Source organism: Mus musculus, chromosome 11 (genome assembly GCF_000001635.26).
Source record: "Mus musculus strain C57BL/6J chromosome 11, GRCm38.p6 C57BL/6J".
Lineage (NCBI taxonomy): Eukaryota > Metazoa > Chordata > Mammalia > Rodentia > Muridae > Mus > Mus musculus.
Genome location: NC_000077.6, coordinates 59634270 through 59651346, shown reverse-complemented (window position 1 = coordinate 59651346; position 17077 = coordinate 59634270). Strand labels below are relative to the sequence as shown.

The following is a 17077-nucleotide window of genomic DNA, read 5'->3' as shown; positions in this document are numbered from 1 at the left end:
GTTCCAGGACAGCCAGGGCTACACAGAGAAACCCTGCCTCGAAAAACCAAAAAAAAAAAAAAAATTAGAAATAGTGTTGAAGTAGGCAGCAGTCTACCAAATGCTGTGAAAGCTAGTGGAGGCCAGGCTTGGCAGTACAGGCCTGTGATCTTAGGGGCCCAGTGGCTGAAGAAGGATCATCAGAAATTCAAGGTCAGGTTGAACTGTGCAGAGTTCAAGGCCAGCTTGTGCAGCTTGCTGGAGCAGTGTCTCAATAAACCAAAACCAAAAACCAAAACACAAAACACAAAACACAAATTTTAAGATGCAGAATAGCGCTAAGAGTGCCTGAGGTGGTTTGGTTAGGAACGTCCCCCATAGACTACTGTGTGCGAATGCTTGGCTCATAGGGAGTGGCATCATTAGGAGGTGTGACCTTGTTGGAGGAAGTGTGTCACTGTGGAGGTGGGCTTTGAGGTCTCATATATATTCAAGCCATACCCAGCCACAACCTATTCTGCTGCTTGTGGATCAAGATATAGAAGTCTCAGCTCCTTCTCTGCCTTCATGCCACCATGTTTCCCTCCATGACGTTAATGGACTAAACCTCTGAATCTGTAAGCCAGACACAAATTAAATGTTTTCCTTTATCAGAGTTGCCGTGGTCATGGTGTCTCTTCACAACAATAAAACCCTGACAAAGACAATACTCCTTGTGTTAGGAAAAGAACAATCTTGGAGTTGCACAAAGGAACACACAAAGTAAGGTAATTGGACAAGGCAAATTCCTTTTGCAGAAGGGTGTGCTAGAACCCATACTGGGTTATGGACATATTGGGACAAAATGACCTTTGTCCTTATCCCTAACATAAGAGACGATTGCATCTCCATTGGTGGGAGCCCAACATCACAATCTTTGACAATTGGCTAGTGGGGTGGAGTGACTCAGGAAACATGGGCCCTTGACAGGGCTTGGATAGAAAATTTTTTCTCATAATTCCTGCCTCTTTATTATGCATTTTCAAGCTTAGCTAGCATATGTTGACCATTTGAACTCTCTAATAACAGTAAATTATTGTCATGATAAGCAATGGTTTAATCATTGTTTATAATGAGCCTGCCTGCCCAAAAGTGGTCCCTTGACCAAGCAATTAACTTTGCCCGACTGTAATATGAAACTTTTGATCCTGCCCAGAGATTCTGTTCTCTTTACCAGACACTGTTTTCTTTTAGCAGATCTTTATTGTTTATTTTATTATTCTTCTGTCAAGAAAGTTAACCCTAGAATCATTTAGGAATCAGATTAGAGAACAAGGTCCCCAAATCAATTTTGGTATTCTGGTTTCTGAAAAGATAAGGCTACCAAGAAGCCCAAGGATACATTTTGCTTTTATCCAAAATAGATATTGGCTATTTTTCTCTGGACTCTTTTTTTTCCTAGTCTGTTGTGTATATATATATTTTATCATCCCTGTCTCCTATTACTCTGAAGAGATAATCCTAATTGCCATTATAGATTCGGGGCAAGTACTGATCTTGTGTGATCCATGTACTTGGAAGTATGGAGAAAAAAAATCCCCCTCTGTTGGTACTGAACACTGGTGAGAGTTCACTGGGTAGAGAGTTCATGGTCTTTCTGAACAAGAGAATAGGAGAATCCTCACAGTTAAAAAACATTTCAAGAGATGTCCCATAGTTCCCTGGGCTCTAGTTGACCTTGAAGAGCAAGGGGAAAATATTTTTCTCTTTTAATACTTCTGACCACATCATTACAGGCTCCAAATATGGTTACTGAGCACCCAGAAGGTCAGTTATACCAGTCTGATGCTTTTAACTACTGTGTAATATTTATATAAAACGGTAACAAAAACCAAACATTTAAAAATAAACTTTGATTATACATACATTTAAGCAGATGTGTTTCATTAATGTATTGAACTTTGATCTTAGAAGTTTTAATTTTATATACATAAAGTCTCATCTTTTGCATGCCCTATGTGACTTGCACAAATTGCTGTAGCTGCCTGTGCTTTGCAAATCTTTTCCCACTCTAAATACACACATGCACACACACACACACACCTAAGCATCCTAAATTTTGTCAATAATTAACAAGCTGAACTATGATGATCTCATAGCTGTGCCCTTGGTTTTGAATGAGTGCAAACTGCAGATAGAGAAATGGAGCAACGCACAGCAGAACATCATCTAATTGATGTGTACAGCATCCACCAGAGCGTATCTAAGGAAGCCATGCTAGACCTGTGATGCTAGACGCTAGAAGGGCACAACAAATAGAGCAGAGGCGGCTTAAGAAGTGTGGTCTGAGAACAAGTAAGGAGATGCTCTGGGCTGCCAGCGGTATGGTAACGAGTGTCTTGGAGAATGTTTTCTTAGAGCTCTTTTTACCTAAGTGTTTCCTATCCTGACTTTGTAAGATTTAAATTATCAGTATCTCAATCCTACACAATCAAGATTTCTCCTTCTCCAACAATAAATCAAAATCTCAGCCTTCCAGCATGGAGGGTTTTTTGTTTGGTTGGTTTTGTTTCTTTTCTTTTCTTTTTTCTTTTATATATATATATATATTCTGATTTCGAATGCTTCGTCTATTTCCATCTGGTTTCCTAATGGGCAGTGTCCTATGTGAGGTGCTTCTTAGCAGTCAGAGCTCACCAAAGATGCCCATGGAGCTATGGCTTAGCACTCCACATCTGCTTCATTTCACACCAGTGGCACAGATCGTTCATTATGTCTTATTCAACCTCCAGGTTGACTCAATCAGTGATGAAGTACTTTACAGTTCTTGGCATTTCCTCATTGGTTTTGTGCACAAGAATTACTTTGTCACTGTGATAAGCCTAACCCAGGTTTCTGAGACACTTTCCATACTGCTATCATTATTGATCTGAAAGAGTGTCATTCCTCTGAGATCCTGGAGGCCACCATCATGGGGGTGGAGCAAGCCTCCTCCAAGGGAGAGGATCAGAACACTTGCCTGGGTAGACTTGAAATTCCGGAGAATCCCCAAATTGTGGGGAAAAGAATAATCTTGGTGTCTCATGAAGGAACATCTGAAGAAGGTGAGAGTAATTTAGCAAGGGCAATGTTGCAAAAACAGAGTGCCAGACCCCAAACTGACCCAGCAAACACACTTACTCAAAATAGCCTTTGTCTTTAATCCTTGACATATGTGATGGTTGCATCTCACTCCACTGGTGGGAACTTGACTTCAAACTCTGACACAATTGGCTGATCAGCACAAAGAGGAAGGGAAGGTTCAGGGACTATGGACCCTTGTTAGGCTAATTATTTGTGTGTGTGTGTGTGTGTGTGTGTGTGTGTGTGTGTGTGTTTGTAATTACTTTTGATTAAAAAACAAACAAAACTTTTCTCACACTAGTATGCTCAAGGCCTGAATGTCAATCTCCAATACTACATACACAGATACACCCCCAGCCCCCACATACACACCCACATTTGCATGCATGCACATGAACATGAGCTTGCACACCAATAGAAGCCAAGGATGTCAGGCATGGCGGCACACAGCTCTAGTTGCTTAGGAAGGTAAAGCAGGAGATGACCCAAGCCAGCAGGAATCAGGGTCCTGAACAGTGAGGTGTTGGGTGGGGGCATGAGCATGAGCAACAGAGATGAGAAAAGTAAAGAAGACAGAAGCAGTAGCTGGGACCAGGTTTTGCATAAGCTGATGACTAATGTCAAGCAAAAAGGACCCGATAACAACAGAATCTGCAAACGTGATGCTTCCGAAGAAGCACTGGCTCCAGTTCCAGTCCAACCTTGCAAAGTCCACTCACGGACAAGGACATATAATTAAAGTTCCCTTTGTCATTTCATCAAGGCCTCTGAAAAAGTCTTGGGGTCAGTCTGGTTCCCCACAAAGAGGATTACTTGGTCTTAGGAGTTTGGAACCAGCCTGGGCAACATAAAGAAACCTCATCTTAAGAAGAGCAGAGGGCTGGAGAGATGGCTCAGTGACTAAGAGCACTGGCAACTCTTCCAGAGGTCCTCAGTTTGATTCCCAGAACCCACATCCCCAGCAGGTCATAACAGTCTGTAACTCCAGTGCCAGGGGATGCCACACCTTCTTCTGACCTCCATGAGCACAGACATATATGCAGGCACAATACTTACACATTAAAAAATTAGTATCCATGGAGCTAGAGAGGTGGCTCAGCAACTAAGAGCACTGCCTGGCCACTCACTCTTCCAGAGGAGCCAGGCTCAATTCCCAGGACCCACAGAGCAGCTCATGACTGTCTGTAACTCCAGTTCTAGGGAATCCAATACCCTCTTCTGACCTTCCTGGGCACCAAGCACACATGTGATGCACAGACAGAGAAGCAGGCAAAATACTTATACACATAAGATAGAAATAAAAACTTGTAGAAAAGAAGCAGGAGGGCTGGAGAGATGGCTTAGTGGTTAAGAGCACTGACTGTTCTTCCAAAGATCCTGAGTTCAAATCCCAGCAACCACATGGTGGCTCACAACCACCTGTAGCAAGTTCTGACGTCCTCTTCTGGAGTGTCTGAAGGCAGCTACTGTGTACTCACATACAAATAAATAAATCTAAAATATTAAAAAAAGAAAGGAAAAGGAGCAGGAGAAGGAAGAAAAGGAGGAAGGAGAGGAGGAAGCTGCGAAGGCTTCTAGTGGGAAATGGAGCATATATGCATCATTGCGGTGCATTTCTTTTTAAAGAATGTGTATGTTTGAAAAAATACGTAAAGTCACATGTATTATATATTATACCTGCCATTATAATACCATGTATTACATATGCCTGCTCATGCACAAGACAGTTCTTTATAGTTAGCTTCAGGAGATAAAGAACAGATACTTATACCTATTCTATAGATTTACATTGTGTTTAAATTGTTTTTACGGTGCATTCATGCATTTGTATGAACAGGAATTGCACAGTGAAGGGCAGCAATAACAAGTGATGGCTTTGTTTATGTTTAGACTTTGCCTCCATTCCCTGTCTCACTAGAGCAAGTCCCCATATCATACAGTTTCTTCTACAAATATTCTAGTGTGCCTGTAAAAGATAAGGACTCTCATAAAAGAGTAACTACATCACCACCATCCGCCTAAAAACACCTCAAGCATAATCTACACCATCATCAAATCTCCACAAGTTACTTCCAGCACTCTCATAAAAACATGAAGTAGTTTTGTCCAGGAAAAAAAAAAAACTTGAAAAAGAAGGAAAATGTTAGTCCAGGGAGTAAATTGGTGTAGCTTCCTTGGGGTTTTGTTTAATGATAGTATCAAAAGTCTTCAAAATATGCTTCTCATTTGCTCTGGCTATCCCAATCTGGAATGTATATGAAGAGAGAGAGAGAGGGAGAGAGAGAGAGAGAGAGAAGAGTCCTATAAATGTAGCTCGGCTGAGCACCCCACTACACCACACTGCATATGGTGAAGGCGCTTGAGAAAATATCTGTTAGAGGTGAGTGACAGCATCCTTGGTGATGCCATTGTCTTTAGAGGAAGAACTAACACTGAGGGAGTGTCCAGCTCAGCAACAAGATAGAGCCCTAGATGGAATGCTGCTTTGCCATTCAAAATGAGAGCCTATTATTGATGCTATAGAGACCAGGGTGCGCCAGTGTAGAAATGCAAGTCCTTTACAGAACAGAGGAAGAACAGACAGCACAAGTCACATAGGCTGTCACATACCTGTGATGTTCATAGTGACAAAGACACCCCACCTTGATGGTCTTCTGTCCCAAACCCACACGCTCAGTCTTAAGAGAGAAACCTCAGCCCAACACAAACAAGGAGCATTCACAAAATAACTGAGTGCTCGGCACAATTCCCCAAATACATGAGGGGTGTGCACAGTTCCCTGAACTCCCTGATGACCCTCTATCATTTTCCAAAAATGTCTTACAACTCCACAGTTTCCCAAATACCTGATTGCTGTGCACAGTTCCTGCAAATACTTGAGCACTCTTTATAGTTCTCCAAATACTTTGCACAGCTTTCCAAAATTCCTGAGTGCCCTGAGAAGGCCCCCAGATATCTGAGAGCTATGCGCAGTTCCCCAAGTACCCGATCACCATGCACAGTTACCACAAATTCCTGAGCACTGTGTGCAGTTCCTCAGAATACTTGAGTGCTCTTCACTGCTCCCCAAGTACTTGAGGACTCTGCACAGCTCCCAAAGAATCCGAGTGCTCCTTAGAGTTCCCCAAGCACCGTTTCTAAGCTATCTAGGAGCTCTGCGCGGTTCCCACACACTGTGCAGCATACAGCATGTCCGTTGCAGACTGCTCTGCTGCAATGAAGCTCCTGTATAGTGCTGAGGGAGGGTCTGATGACTGAGAATGATGATCTCTGAGGAGCCCTGCAGAGTGACACCCCAGTGTGCCAGCACAGCCATAGCACAAGCAAAAGGTGCGAGGTAGAGACAAGCAGGTGAGCTTGAGAGCAGAGAAACATCCAGCTTGGGGAGAGAAGAGTTGGACCTAGGATTTATGGGGGCTTTAGACCTTAATAGGAGGCTCTACTTTATTTTAAGAGCATCCAGAATCCATGTGGGGGGTTTTTAGACACAGGGGTGTCTTTTCAAAAAATTCATTTATTTTTACTTATTCACTTTACACCCCACCCACTGTCCCCTTTCCTAGTCATTCCCTCCCACAGATCCTTCCCCCATCCTCCCTCCCCTTCTCCTCTGAGAGTGTTGGGGACCCCTTGGGTATTTCCCCTCTGGTGGTTTGAATATGTGTGGCTCAAGGAGCAGCATGTAGACTTACTGGAGTAGGTGTGGCCTTGAAGAAAGTATGTCACTGTGGGTGTGGGCTTTAAGACCCTTGTCCTAGCTGCCTGGAAGCCAGTCTTCTAGCTGCCTTCAGATGAAGATGTACTATTCTCAGCTCCTCCTGCACCATGTCTGCCTGCATATTGCCATGCTTCCACCTTGATGATAATGGACTGAACCTCTGAACCTGTAAGTTACCCCCAATTAAAAGTCCTTATAAGAATTGTCTTGGTCATGGTGTCTGTTTACAGCAGTAAAGCCCTAATGAAGATACCACACAGGGGTGGCTTTTAACATATGTGTGGGATGGATTGGATGTGGGGTGTGTGTGTGTGTGTGTGTGTGTGTGTGTGTGTGTGTGTGTGTTAGGAATGAAAGGAAGGAGAGACCTGTAATGATGAGGTTGGACCACCCAAAGGAACATGGCTGAGATTTGGGTTTTACAGTAAGAACAAGAGGGACAGCAGTTACACATCCCCAAATCCCATGATCAGGAATCAGGCTGTGCTTGAGGCTCACTCATCTGACCCCAAAGCTCTACCCCTTCTTCTGTTGGTGACTAGGCACTTATATGAGCACCTCCTTGCTTAGTACACCTACCCGTCCCCGCTAGTCCCTGTCAATCACTTAGAGTAGCTGCCAGCTTCATGTGGTGCTCTGGGTCTTGTGTCTTTCCCAGAGTCTGGGCCTCACACTCTTTGGGGGCTAGGCAGTCCTGACTAGTTGCTTTTGGTTAATGGGAAGATACCTTAGGCCATCTGGTGTTTTGTTAGCTTTTCCGACCAGGAAGCTTTCCTGAGAGCTTGTAGGATGGAGGAGGAAGGAACTAGGTTGCTCTGACACTGGGGGACAATAAAGAGAAGAATTACTTCAGTTGGGCCAGAAGGGTCTTTGGTTTGAGCTAAGGAAGATCATTAAACACACACACACACACACACATGCACACGCACACGCACACGCACACGCACACACACACAGCAAGCAAGCTGGATATAGCCCAGGGTTAGAGTACTTACTTATCATGTACTTGGTTCAATCCCCAGCACTGAAACCAAAAACAAAAAAGCTGACATCCCCCACGCAAAGGGGGTCCTCTGAGGCTCCCAAGAATGTGATGAGCCACTCACTCCTGCGAGGACACTGCTGAAGCCTGCTGCCCTTAGCCTAGAGGGTTCTTTTCCCAGAATCCCTAGGGAAGAGCTTTCTCCATCTCTCCTAAGTCCCCTCCTCAGAGGTGACAGAGTTGGCGTATGTGTTACATCTCATTCTAAAGTCCTCTGCAGCAGAATGCCAGCTCGACGAGACAAGATGGTTGTTCTGTCCCCCATGTCTGGCTGGAATGTGGCACCTACTGGAGGCTCTTTAAGGCTTGGGGATTATGTGGAGGGCTTGGGTAAAGTGGGTGAGCATCTGCCCTCACACAGAGCCAAGCACACTCCAGTCTTGCCAGTCTGACTATATGGTACCCTCCAGCATTCCTATGAATGAAGTACCTCAATGAAGGAGGCCTTGCATGAGATGCACCAGACCCTCCCAAGGCTGGAAGGTAAGATCAACACCCATGAGTGCCCAGGCAGCATATGACAGACTCAGAAGGTTCTCTAGAGGACCACAGGTTGGCTACAGGTCTGTAGACACGCTACCTCTCCACTCACCGGCTCCCCATCTATGCACGGGTTTTGCGGTCCTCTGCCAGTCTCACCTGGGTATCTAGACCTGCTTAGGCACAATCTGTTTAAGACCATTTGCCTTCCTGGAAGAGTGGCCGTCCCTGCAGCCCAATGCCACATAGCATCTGGATATCCTATTGCCCACGGCCTCAGCTGGGCCAGCCCTGGGCACATATGTGTCTCCGCCCAGGTGGAGCCTTCACGCTTGCCTTTCTAGGTGCTGTTTTTCATGCCTGGCTGACATCAGCTGGGTGTGCTTAAGCAGCCTGGAGTTTGAGAAGGCCTTGCTGCCTGGCTGGTGAGGACTCCTTCCTGACGGGCCCCACCCAGAGGTGAGTCAGCCCAGGTGGAGCACTGACAAGTGGGAGTCAATGCAGCTGCCCCTCACAGGGGACCATAGAGAGAAGGGCTCCAAGGAATAAAGATCCGAGTACACGTCTCCATAGAACCTTACTGCCACACGTGCTTGGGCATCACTTTCACCATTACGTGCCATAAAGAAGGTCTCTGTCTCAAGTGCCCATTTCAGGCCTAAGCTAGGCTCCAAGACTTTTTGTCCTCATTATGGCTTTCTGGCTCTCATATCAGCTTCTTTATGCAGAGAAGAAACCAAAGCTAGAGGAACATGTCCCCATACCTAGAGTCAGCTGACGGGAGCTACGAGTCAATTAGTGTGATGCCGTGACTTCCAGGTTCTTAAGCAGTCCACTCAGTAGTTCACAGAGTCATATGGGTACCCAGTGTAAGGGGAGAGGGAACAGGAGGCACTTGGGTAGTGCTCTGGCTGGGTCTTATTCTTACAGTGACCTTGATTGCATTTCCTGGTCCCACTGGGTTTTAGTTTCATCTCCGTGAAAGAAGAAGTAGTGGTATATATCCATTCTGGCCCCACAGGCTATTAATGGGAAAGGAATTAAACCAAGTCCCAGTGAAAACTGTCAGATCCTGCACCTTTGGTGTGTTTACCCCACAGGCCTATTCTTCATGGTATATGCTCATTTCTTCCCATTCATTAGAAGCTCCTGTTGTGTAAGAGACCAGGAAAAAACAACCCGCCCCCTCTGTAGTTCTCAACCAGAATTTGCTCAGAAGAGTCTTTATCAGGTCAGGCATGGTGTCCAAAGCCTCAGGCCCAACACACTGAAGGCAGAGGCAGGTGAATCTCCGTGAGTTTGAGGCTAGCTTGGTCTACACAGGGTTCCAGGCTAGTTCCAGGCTAGTCAAGGCTACATAGTCTATAAGTTTAAGAGCAGTTCTGGTCTCAAAAGGAAAAAGAATATATATCTGGGGTGTGGCTCTGTGGTAGAAACCAGCATATGAGAGGCTCTACAAAGGAAGAAAAGCAAGAAAAGTCAGTGCAGCCACAGGTAAGCTGCTCAACCCAGACACTGAAGGGCTCCATTAGTACACGGACGAGCTCTTCAAGGAGAGGAATGTCTGAGATTACAAGCCAGCCACCGTGACCACTTCCCGGAGTTGGGATGATGGGTGTGTTCTGTCTCCATCATGTGGTCAGTGTGCTGGTGAACACTACACTTCAAGTGTAGGCTTGTGTGAGACCAGACACCATTTTTTTTTTCGAGACAGGGTTTCTCTGTGTAGCCCTGGCTATCCTGGAACTCACTCTGTAGACCAGGCTAGCCTCAAACTCAGAAATTTGCCTGCCTCTGCCTCCCAAGTGCTGGGATTAAAGGTATGTGCCATCCTGCCCAGCCAGACATTATTTTTAAACTAAAATTTAAAACAAGGAAGTCTGGGGGAAAAAAAAACAATGGGCTCTGTCATCTGGGTTAAGCCTCAGATTTATTGTTTGTGAGTTGGGTGACTTTGGTTACTATTACTTGTGTCTCTGCAGGTGTGAGTGTAGATGGCAGGTGTGAGTGCAGATGGCAGGTGTGAGTGGGAATGGCTGGTGTGAGTGGGAATGGCAGGTGTGAGTGGGAATGGCAGGTGTGAGTGCAGATGGCAGGTGTGAGTGGGAATGGCAGGTGTGAGTGCACATGGCAGGTGTGAGCGCAGATGGCAGGTGTGAGTGCAGATGGCAGGTGTGAGTGGGAATGGCTGGTGTGAGTGGGAATGGCAGGTGTGAGTGGGAATGGCAGGTGTGAGTGCAGATGGCAGGTGTGAGTGGGAATGGCAGGTGTGAGTGCACATGGCAGGTGTGAGTGCAGATGGCAGGTGTGAGTGCAGATGGCAGGTGTGAGTGGGAATGGCTGGTGTGAGTGCAGATGACAGGTGTGAGTGCAGATGGCAGGTGTGAGTGGGAATGGCTGGTGTGAGTGGGAATGGCAGGTGTGAGTGGGAATGGCAGGTGTGAGTGCAGATGGCAGGTGTGAGTGGGAATGGCAGGTGTGAGTGCACATGGCAGGTGTGAGTGCAGATGGCAGGTGTTAAGTGCAGACGGCAGGTGTGAGTGGGAATGGCAGGTGTAAGTGCAGATGGCAGGTGTGAGTGGGAATGGCAGGTGTGAGTGGGAATGGCTGGTGTGAGTGCAGATGGCAGGTGTGAGTGCAGATGGCAGGTGTGAGTGCAGATGGCAGGTGTGAGTACAGATGACAGGTGTAAGTGCAGATGGCAGGTGTGAGGGGACTGTGGCGATGAAGGGCAGGACATCCAGCACTTAGCACGGAGTCCAGAGCACAGGGAGTCTTCAATAATTGACAGCTGTTATCAATAATGAGAGAGTAACACTGGGAACCACAAATATTTGCTAAGCTCTCTGTGTGCCAGATACCCAGCTGGGCTCAGAGAGAAAACTGGCCTGGATCCTTTGCCTGCCGTTGACCTTCTAGCTCATTCTCTCCATCAGCAAGTTCACTGTGACATGCCCAAAGCTGCACATCTGGTAGACACCCTGGCTGGGGTCCAGGCTGTCCTTCCTGGTTGTCTGTCCCCTTGAGCTCATTCAGATTTTCTGGCCAGATCCAGACCCTCTCACCAATGCACAGAAAAAGTAAGCTTCCTCCTCCCTCCACTGTCTCTCGCTACTGGTGCTTCCTAGGATCGTGTCACTCAAAGGAGGGGCTCAGTGCCAGCATCTTCGTCTCAACATCTGCTTCAAGGAGCCCTCTTCCGAGACAGTCAATTAGGTAAGTGTGGCATAGAGGCAGTGGGTAGGGCAGCTTGAGGGGCACAGGCTGGTGTGGGGTGGGAAGCCTGCTATCCTTTGGAGGTGTGTAGCAGCACTGGATGCCTTGGAATTCACTGTGCCCTGAATCTCCAAGGCACTCCTAGCTGCCCCCTCAGTCCTGAGTGGACAGTCACCTTGGAGAGAGGAGACCCATTCACCTAGGACTCCTTGTGCCTCAGGTGTTGCTATTCCTGCCTGCCACGAGTAAACACCCCCCCCCCCGCGCTTTTTCACTGCTAGCCCTACAGAGGCTAACTGCCTTAGACAGTAAACTGAAGCTCTGGGCTGAGTAGCCTTTCCGGAAGCTGTGTGTAGCTAGTTACTGACATTTTCCCAGGCCTGTGGACCAGAGAAGCTTTAATGAACCATGGGTCTGGGAACTATAAGACACAGAGCTAGGTCAAATCAGGCATCTGAGGAACAGGTGACAGAGGTTTGTCAGAGGGAGGGGCGATACCACAGGCCTGGGTTTAACAGCCAAAGATCCTCTCAAGACCCTGCTTCTGGCTATGAACCCTACAAACTGCCTGCAGCTGTGTGAACAATTACTGCATCTTCTATGCAGCTAGGATAGGCTCCAACACAATAGATTCATGTCTTCATACCAAGATGAAACAGGGTACAAATGCACTCACTGGTGGGGCCTGCATGGTGATACCAGCTGTTGCCAGGGCAATGTCTGGAGGAAGGCCTTCCCACAGGGTTCTGGGTGGGCCTGCCTGCATGGGGAGAGCGATTTCACATGTGAAATGCTGCCCAGTCGGTGACACTTGGTCACACTTTGGCAGACTAATCCACATCTTCATGGAGGTATCATTCATGTACCTTATTTATGCCTAGATATCTGTTCTTCTGCTTTCTGTCCCATTCGGCGTGCAACTGCCACCACAGCCTCATTTTACATATTTTTTGTTAATTTATTTTTAGTTATGTGTCTATGTGTGGGGATGTGCATATGAGTGCAGTGCCTGTAGAGGCCAGAAGACAGTGTCGGGTCCCTTGAAGGCAGAAGCTAGGCTGTTGGAAGCCATGTGACATAGGTGCTGGGAATTGAGCTCGAGTCCTCAGCAATAGCAGCAAGTGCTCTTAACTGCTGAGCCACGTCTCCCATTCCTACATGTTCTCTTCACGCCAGTGCCATCTATGTCTCCACTGGGCTGCAACTCCAGCCGCTGATGTGCCACATTCTGTACAGCTGTAAGGGTTGACCTAAGTGGGGCGTTGAAGGGATGAAGAAAGGATACACACGGAAAAGCTGGGATCAGGTGGGCTGTGCTCACCCTAGTGGAGGGCACCAGCGGTGCCACCAACAGTGGGGAATCCCAGCACCTTTATTTATACTCTGAGCCAAGGTAGAGGGTTTATCATATACAGCTGGATAAGGAAGCAGGCTCACAGTATACACATAAACAGGAGACATGTTTAGTTAATCTTTCTGAGAAGTCTTTGTAGGGGATCAGTCTTGGGCTGCAGTCATCCCAGAGGAGGAAGTTGGTTGATCGTTTCTGAATACACTGTCTATATTCACACTCGGATCAGATGAAGGCTTTGCCAGTTCCCATGGGTCTGAGGCACTGGGGTCCTTGACATGGCTGTGTTCAGCAACACACATTCACTCAGACCTTTCTCTGCTCCCCACGCTCATCTGGCCTCTGACTCTTTGGCTTGCCTGTTTGGACATTTTCACATCATAAAGTCATATGGCATATGATCTGTGGTCTGCAGCCTTCACCCAGCCTCGTGGTTTCAAGACTCACCCTCCTGGTACCTGTGGACATACCATTTTACCATTCTTCTGTGGCCAACTTATAGGCTGTTACATGGGTACAGCACGCACATTCACACACACACACACACACACACACACACACACACACATACACATTGTTGAGAAGATAAGGTTTTACTCTGTAGCTCTGGCTACTTTGGAATTTATCATGTGGACCAGACTGGCCTCCAACTCAGAGATCTGCCTGTCTCTGTTTCCTCCTGAGTGCTGGGATTAAAGGCATGCACCACCACCACCCGACCAGATTTCATATTTTAATGTTAGCAAATACATTTTAAAATACATGTTGAAAGAAGCCAGGCATGTGGCTTATCCCTGTAACTGAGCACTCGGGATGCTGATGTTGGAGAGATGCACGGGGTAAAATCAGCCTGGGTAGGAAGATGAGATCTTGTCTGAAAAAAAAAAATAAAAATTAATAAAAAGTGGAAATAAACATCGAAAGAGACAGTGCATAGCAAGACATTAAAGGGAGATAATGAGTTGCTGTCCCACAAAAGGGAGAGATGGCCCTAGTATTAAAGAAAAAAAAAAAGAGTCCATAGTATTTTTTCCCAACTTCCTGTTCCATATAAACAGAAACATTTCCCAAGCCTTGGTCTACAAGGCTACATTCTGTGTGATGCCTTCTTGTCTATATTCCCAGAAGGCCAATGCTCAGCAAAAGTACGAGATGTTTCCTGAGAGCAAAAGGGTCTGGCCACACCCCACTTAGCCTAACCTGTATCCCCAGCCACTGTAGCCAACCACAGATGACCTGCCGCAAACACTAAAGAGGAACTTCCTCCCTCCCATGCTAACCACTGGGATGGGTGCCTGAGTCACTTCCTGCTTGAAAGATAGATAGCGTGGTGCATACCCCAAAGCTCAGAGATTAAACATGTTTGGGAGCTATGGTGTGGGCTAGCTTGTCACCTCCGTTTAGCCACTGATGGCCAGTGATTTACATTCAGTATTCTGTTCAGTCTTCCAAACAGATTCAAAAGGGGACTGAGAGTCATACCTACCTAAGGTGGAGCTCAGAGACGCAAAACACTGACCAAAGGTCCCAAGACCTGAACTTGAACATGTTCTACAACTGCTGCTACACCCTCCTGGTAAACCTGACAAAATAATCTTGGACTGTGAAGCTTTCTGTGACCCAGAGCCACCACATTTCCCTGACCTGTGAGGCTATCTGGAAGGGACCTATTGTTTCTCCTATCCCCTGTGGACTTTCCCCTGCTGTTACCTGTGACAAAGCCTTCGTTATGCCACGCTGACAGCATTTGGAGCACTGCAACTATAATACAACGTTGGCCTAGAGAAGAAGCCATTTCAGACTCCTTTGTGGGCTGCAGATGAGGAGAACGGCTGGCTCACATCATTTACTAACTGGGTCATGCCAGCCCTTGACCATGCTCCCAAAGGCCCTGCCTGGCACCGTGTCAGCCAGTCCTGTCTGTGCCTCGGGTTTATGAGGAGGTATTCCCTCCTCGATAACAATGTTCAGAAGGAGCTAAGTCGGGGCGGGTGGGCAGACCCAGAATCCCCGCCTACAAGAGTGGCATTTTCCCCTTAAGTCCTTGCAGAATGAGTCTATGTGGCTTCCCTACTATGGCTTGGGTACTTGTGGCATTGTTGAAATGCCAAGCAGGGCTGGCACCCCTGCTTCCAGTAGCCCAACAGCCACTGCCCTCTTGGCAGCCCTGAGCTATGTGCTGAGCAGGTGGCCCTTCCCACTCAATCTGAGTCCAAGAATGTTGTCATCCGGTTGCCCAGGGCCTTTATCAGTGTAGCCTTTCTTACGGTGGCTGGGACAAAGGGTGTGGGTGTCCTCAGGACTCTGGGGGATTCTGGGAATGTATCTTTGCCTCCCCAAAATTCCAGCTGTCCTAGCTGTATGGAATTCTCATCCATCTTGCTGAAGAGATTTGAGACCTGTAGTGGGGGCAGGATACAGTTCAGTTCCTAAGTGTTTTGTTAGACTTACTTAGAGTCTTCTTACCATTTCTGAGTCATGCAATGAGAAGAAAGTTCTAGATTACTACTCAGACGCCTAAGAGCTGGGTATACAGCATCAAGAGATAGAGCGGCTTGGTAAGAGGACTGTGTCCTTCAAGCCTCAACCCTTTCTGACAAAGGTACCTTGTTGGAAAGCAGACCTGTTTTTACAAAGATTCAATCAATTAATCAATAAATTTAAAAAATTTTTAAATGTATTTCTACAAGGAAACTAGTGATATTCAAATGTTGGCGATGAATTCAATTTTTAAAAAAATTGAAATTGTCTGCCAGATTCAGCACATGTGCTGACCAGATGCAGGCTGGGGATCACTACGTTATGGCCCTGGCTCTCAGCCTGACTCTACAAAAGGGTACAGCCAGCCCACATCTGAACCTAGGAACCACAGCCCCTCATCTAGTGGTGGTGCAGCCTCGGGCTGGAGGTGACAGAACATGGGTAAGCAGTTGAGGTCAGGCTTTGGCCTCCACTTGCCCAGACTTGTTAGTGAGAACTCCAAGGACTGTCTAGTTTCAGTGTAGGAACACCCACAGTGGTTAAACAAGCCAGCCGGGGAGCAGGAGGAAGGAGCTGAGATCAGAGCAAGGAGTCCGCCCCAAGTCATGCCAAACAGCCTGGGAGCAGGGTACACGCAGAGATAGATGGACAGTGGACGTAGCTCAGCCCCGTTTGTTCTGCCTCTCACGCTTTAATGCTACAAAGTCTTACCATCATCAGCTCATGTCTGGAGTCAGAGAGACCTGGAGGTAGGGAGTGACCAAACACTGCAGTCCTTAAGTGTTTGGGGGACTGGTTGGAGGGCCTATGCAGACGCTCAAACTTACAGACGCTCAAGGCCCGATGCACATGCTCTCCCGGACTTCAAAGTTTGCCTAGATTGCACATAGCACCCAGCACAATGTAATCGTGCAAATCGCTATATTATTTAGGATGTAATGACATAAAAAAAAAGTCTGTTATATTTCACACAGACATGGTTTGAGGAGAATTTTTCCTCTTTTTCTCCCTCCTCTCACCCCCTTTCCTTCCTGTTTATAGATACAATGCATCATGTATTCAGGCTAGCCTGGAGCTCACATGTGGCAGAGAATGAATAGCCTCCCCACCCCACCCCAGCCCCTACACGCCCTGTCAATCGCCCCTCCCCCCAAGCTCCTGATTTTCTTGCCTCATGAACACTGGGTCATAGGTATCTATCATCATGCAGTTTTGATCACTAGTACTAGAGATGGAGCCCAGGACTTCATCCATGCTGGGGCAAGCACTCTGCCAAATGAGCTGTGTCCTCAGACTCTTTTTGCCTTTTTTTGAGACAGGGTCTAACACTGTAGCCCAAGGTAGCCTTGAATTCAGCTCCAACTCGCTGTGAATTCATGGTGATCCTTTGACTATTTATTCTTCGGCACTATCTTCCCTGACCACCTGCCCCTCTGTTCTTGGCTCAAGCTGCTGCTCTTCCTATCCCTTCCTCTGAATGGCCGGAAGCTCTACACATAGACAGTGGACCCCGTGTGTCCCCTGTCCTCAGCCCTATCCTGATATGCTACATCAGGCTGTTCAGGATCCACACATGAATGCTGAAATCCTGCTTGGCATCTTACAAAGGCTAAGGACTTCATCCCTCCCTGGGTGTGGCCTAGGGCAGACCTGGAGGGAGCCCTGTATATTAAGGCATCTGGGACTGGGAAAGCCACTGCAGCGCTTG

The 17077-nt window shown here is 47.1% G+C and overlaps 1 long non-coding RNA gene across 1 annotated transcript; it reads left to right on the top strand.

The window, feature by feature from the left end:
- The first annotated feature begins 7972 nt into the window (after nt 1-7972).
- Gm33998 lies at nt 7973-16305 on the top strand. The gene is made up of 3 exons (XR_388694.3): nt 7973-8780; nt 11450-11537; nt 14333-16305. It is a non-coding gene; the product is annotated as a predicted gene, 33998 (long non-coding RNA).
- The last annotated feature ends 772 nt before the right edge of the window (nt 16306-17077 follow it).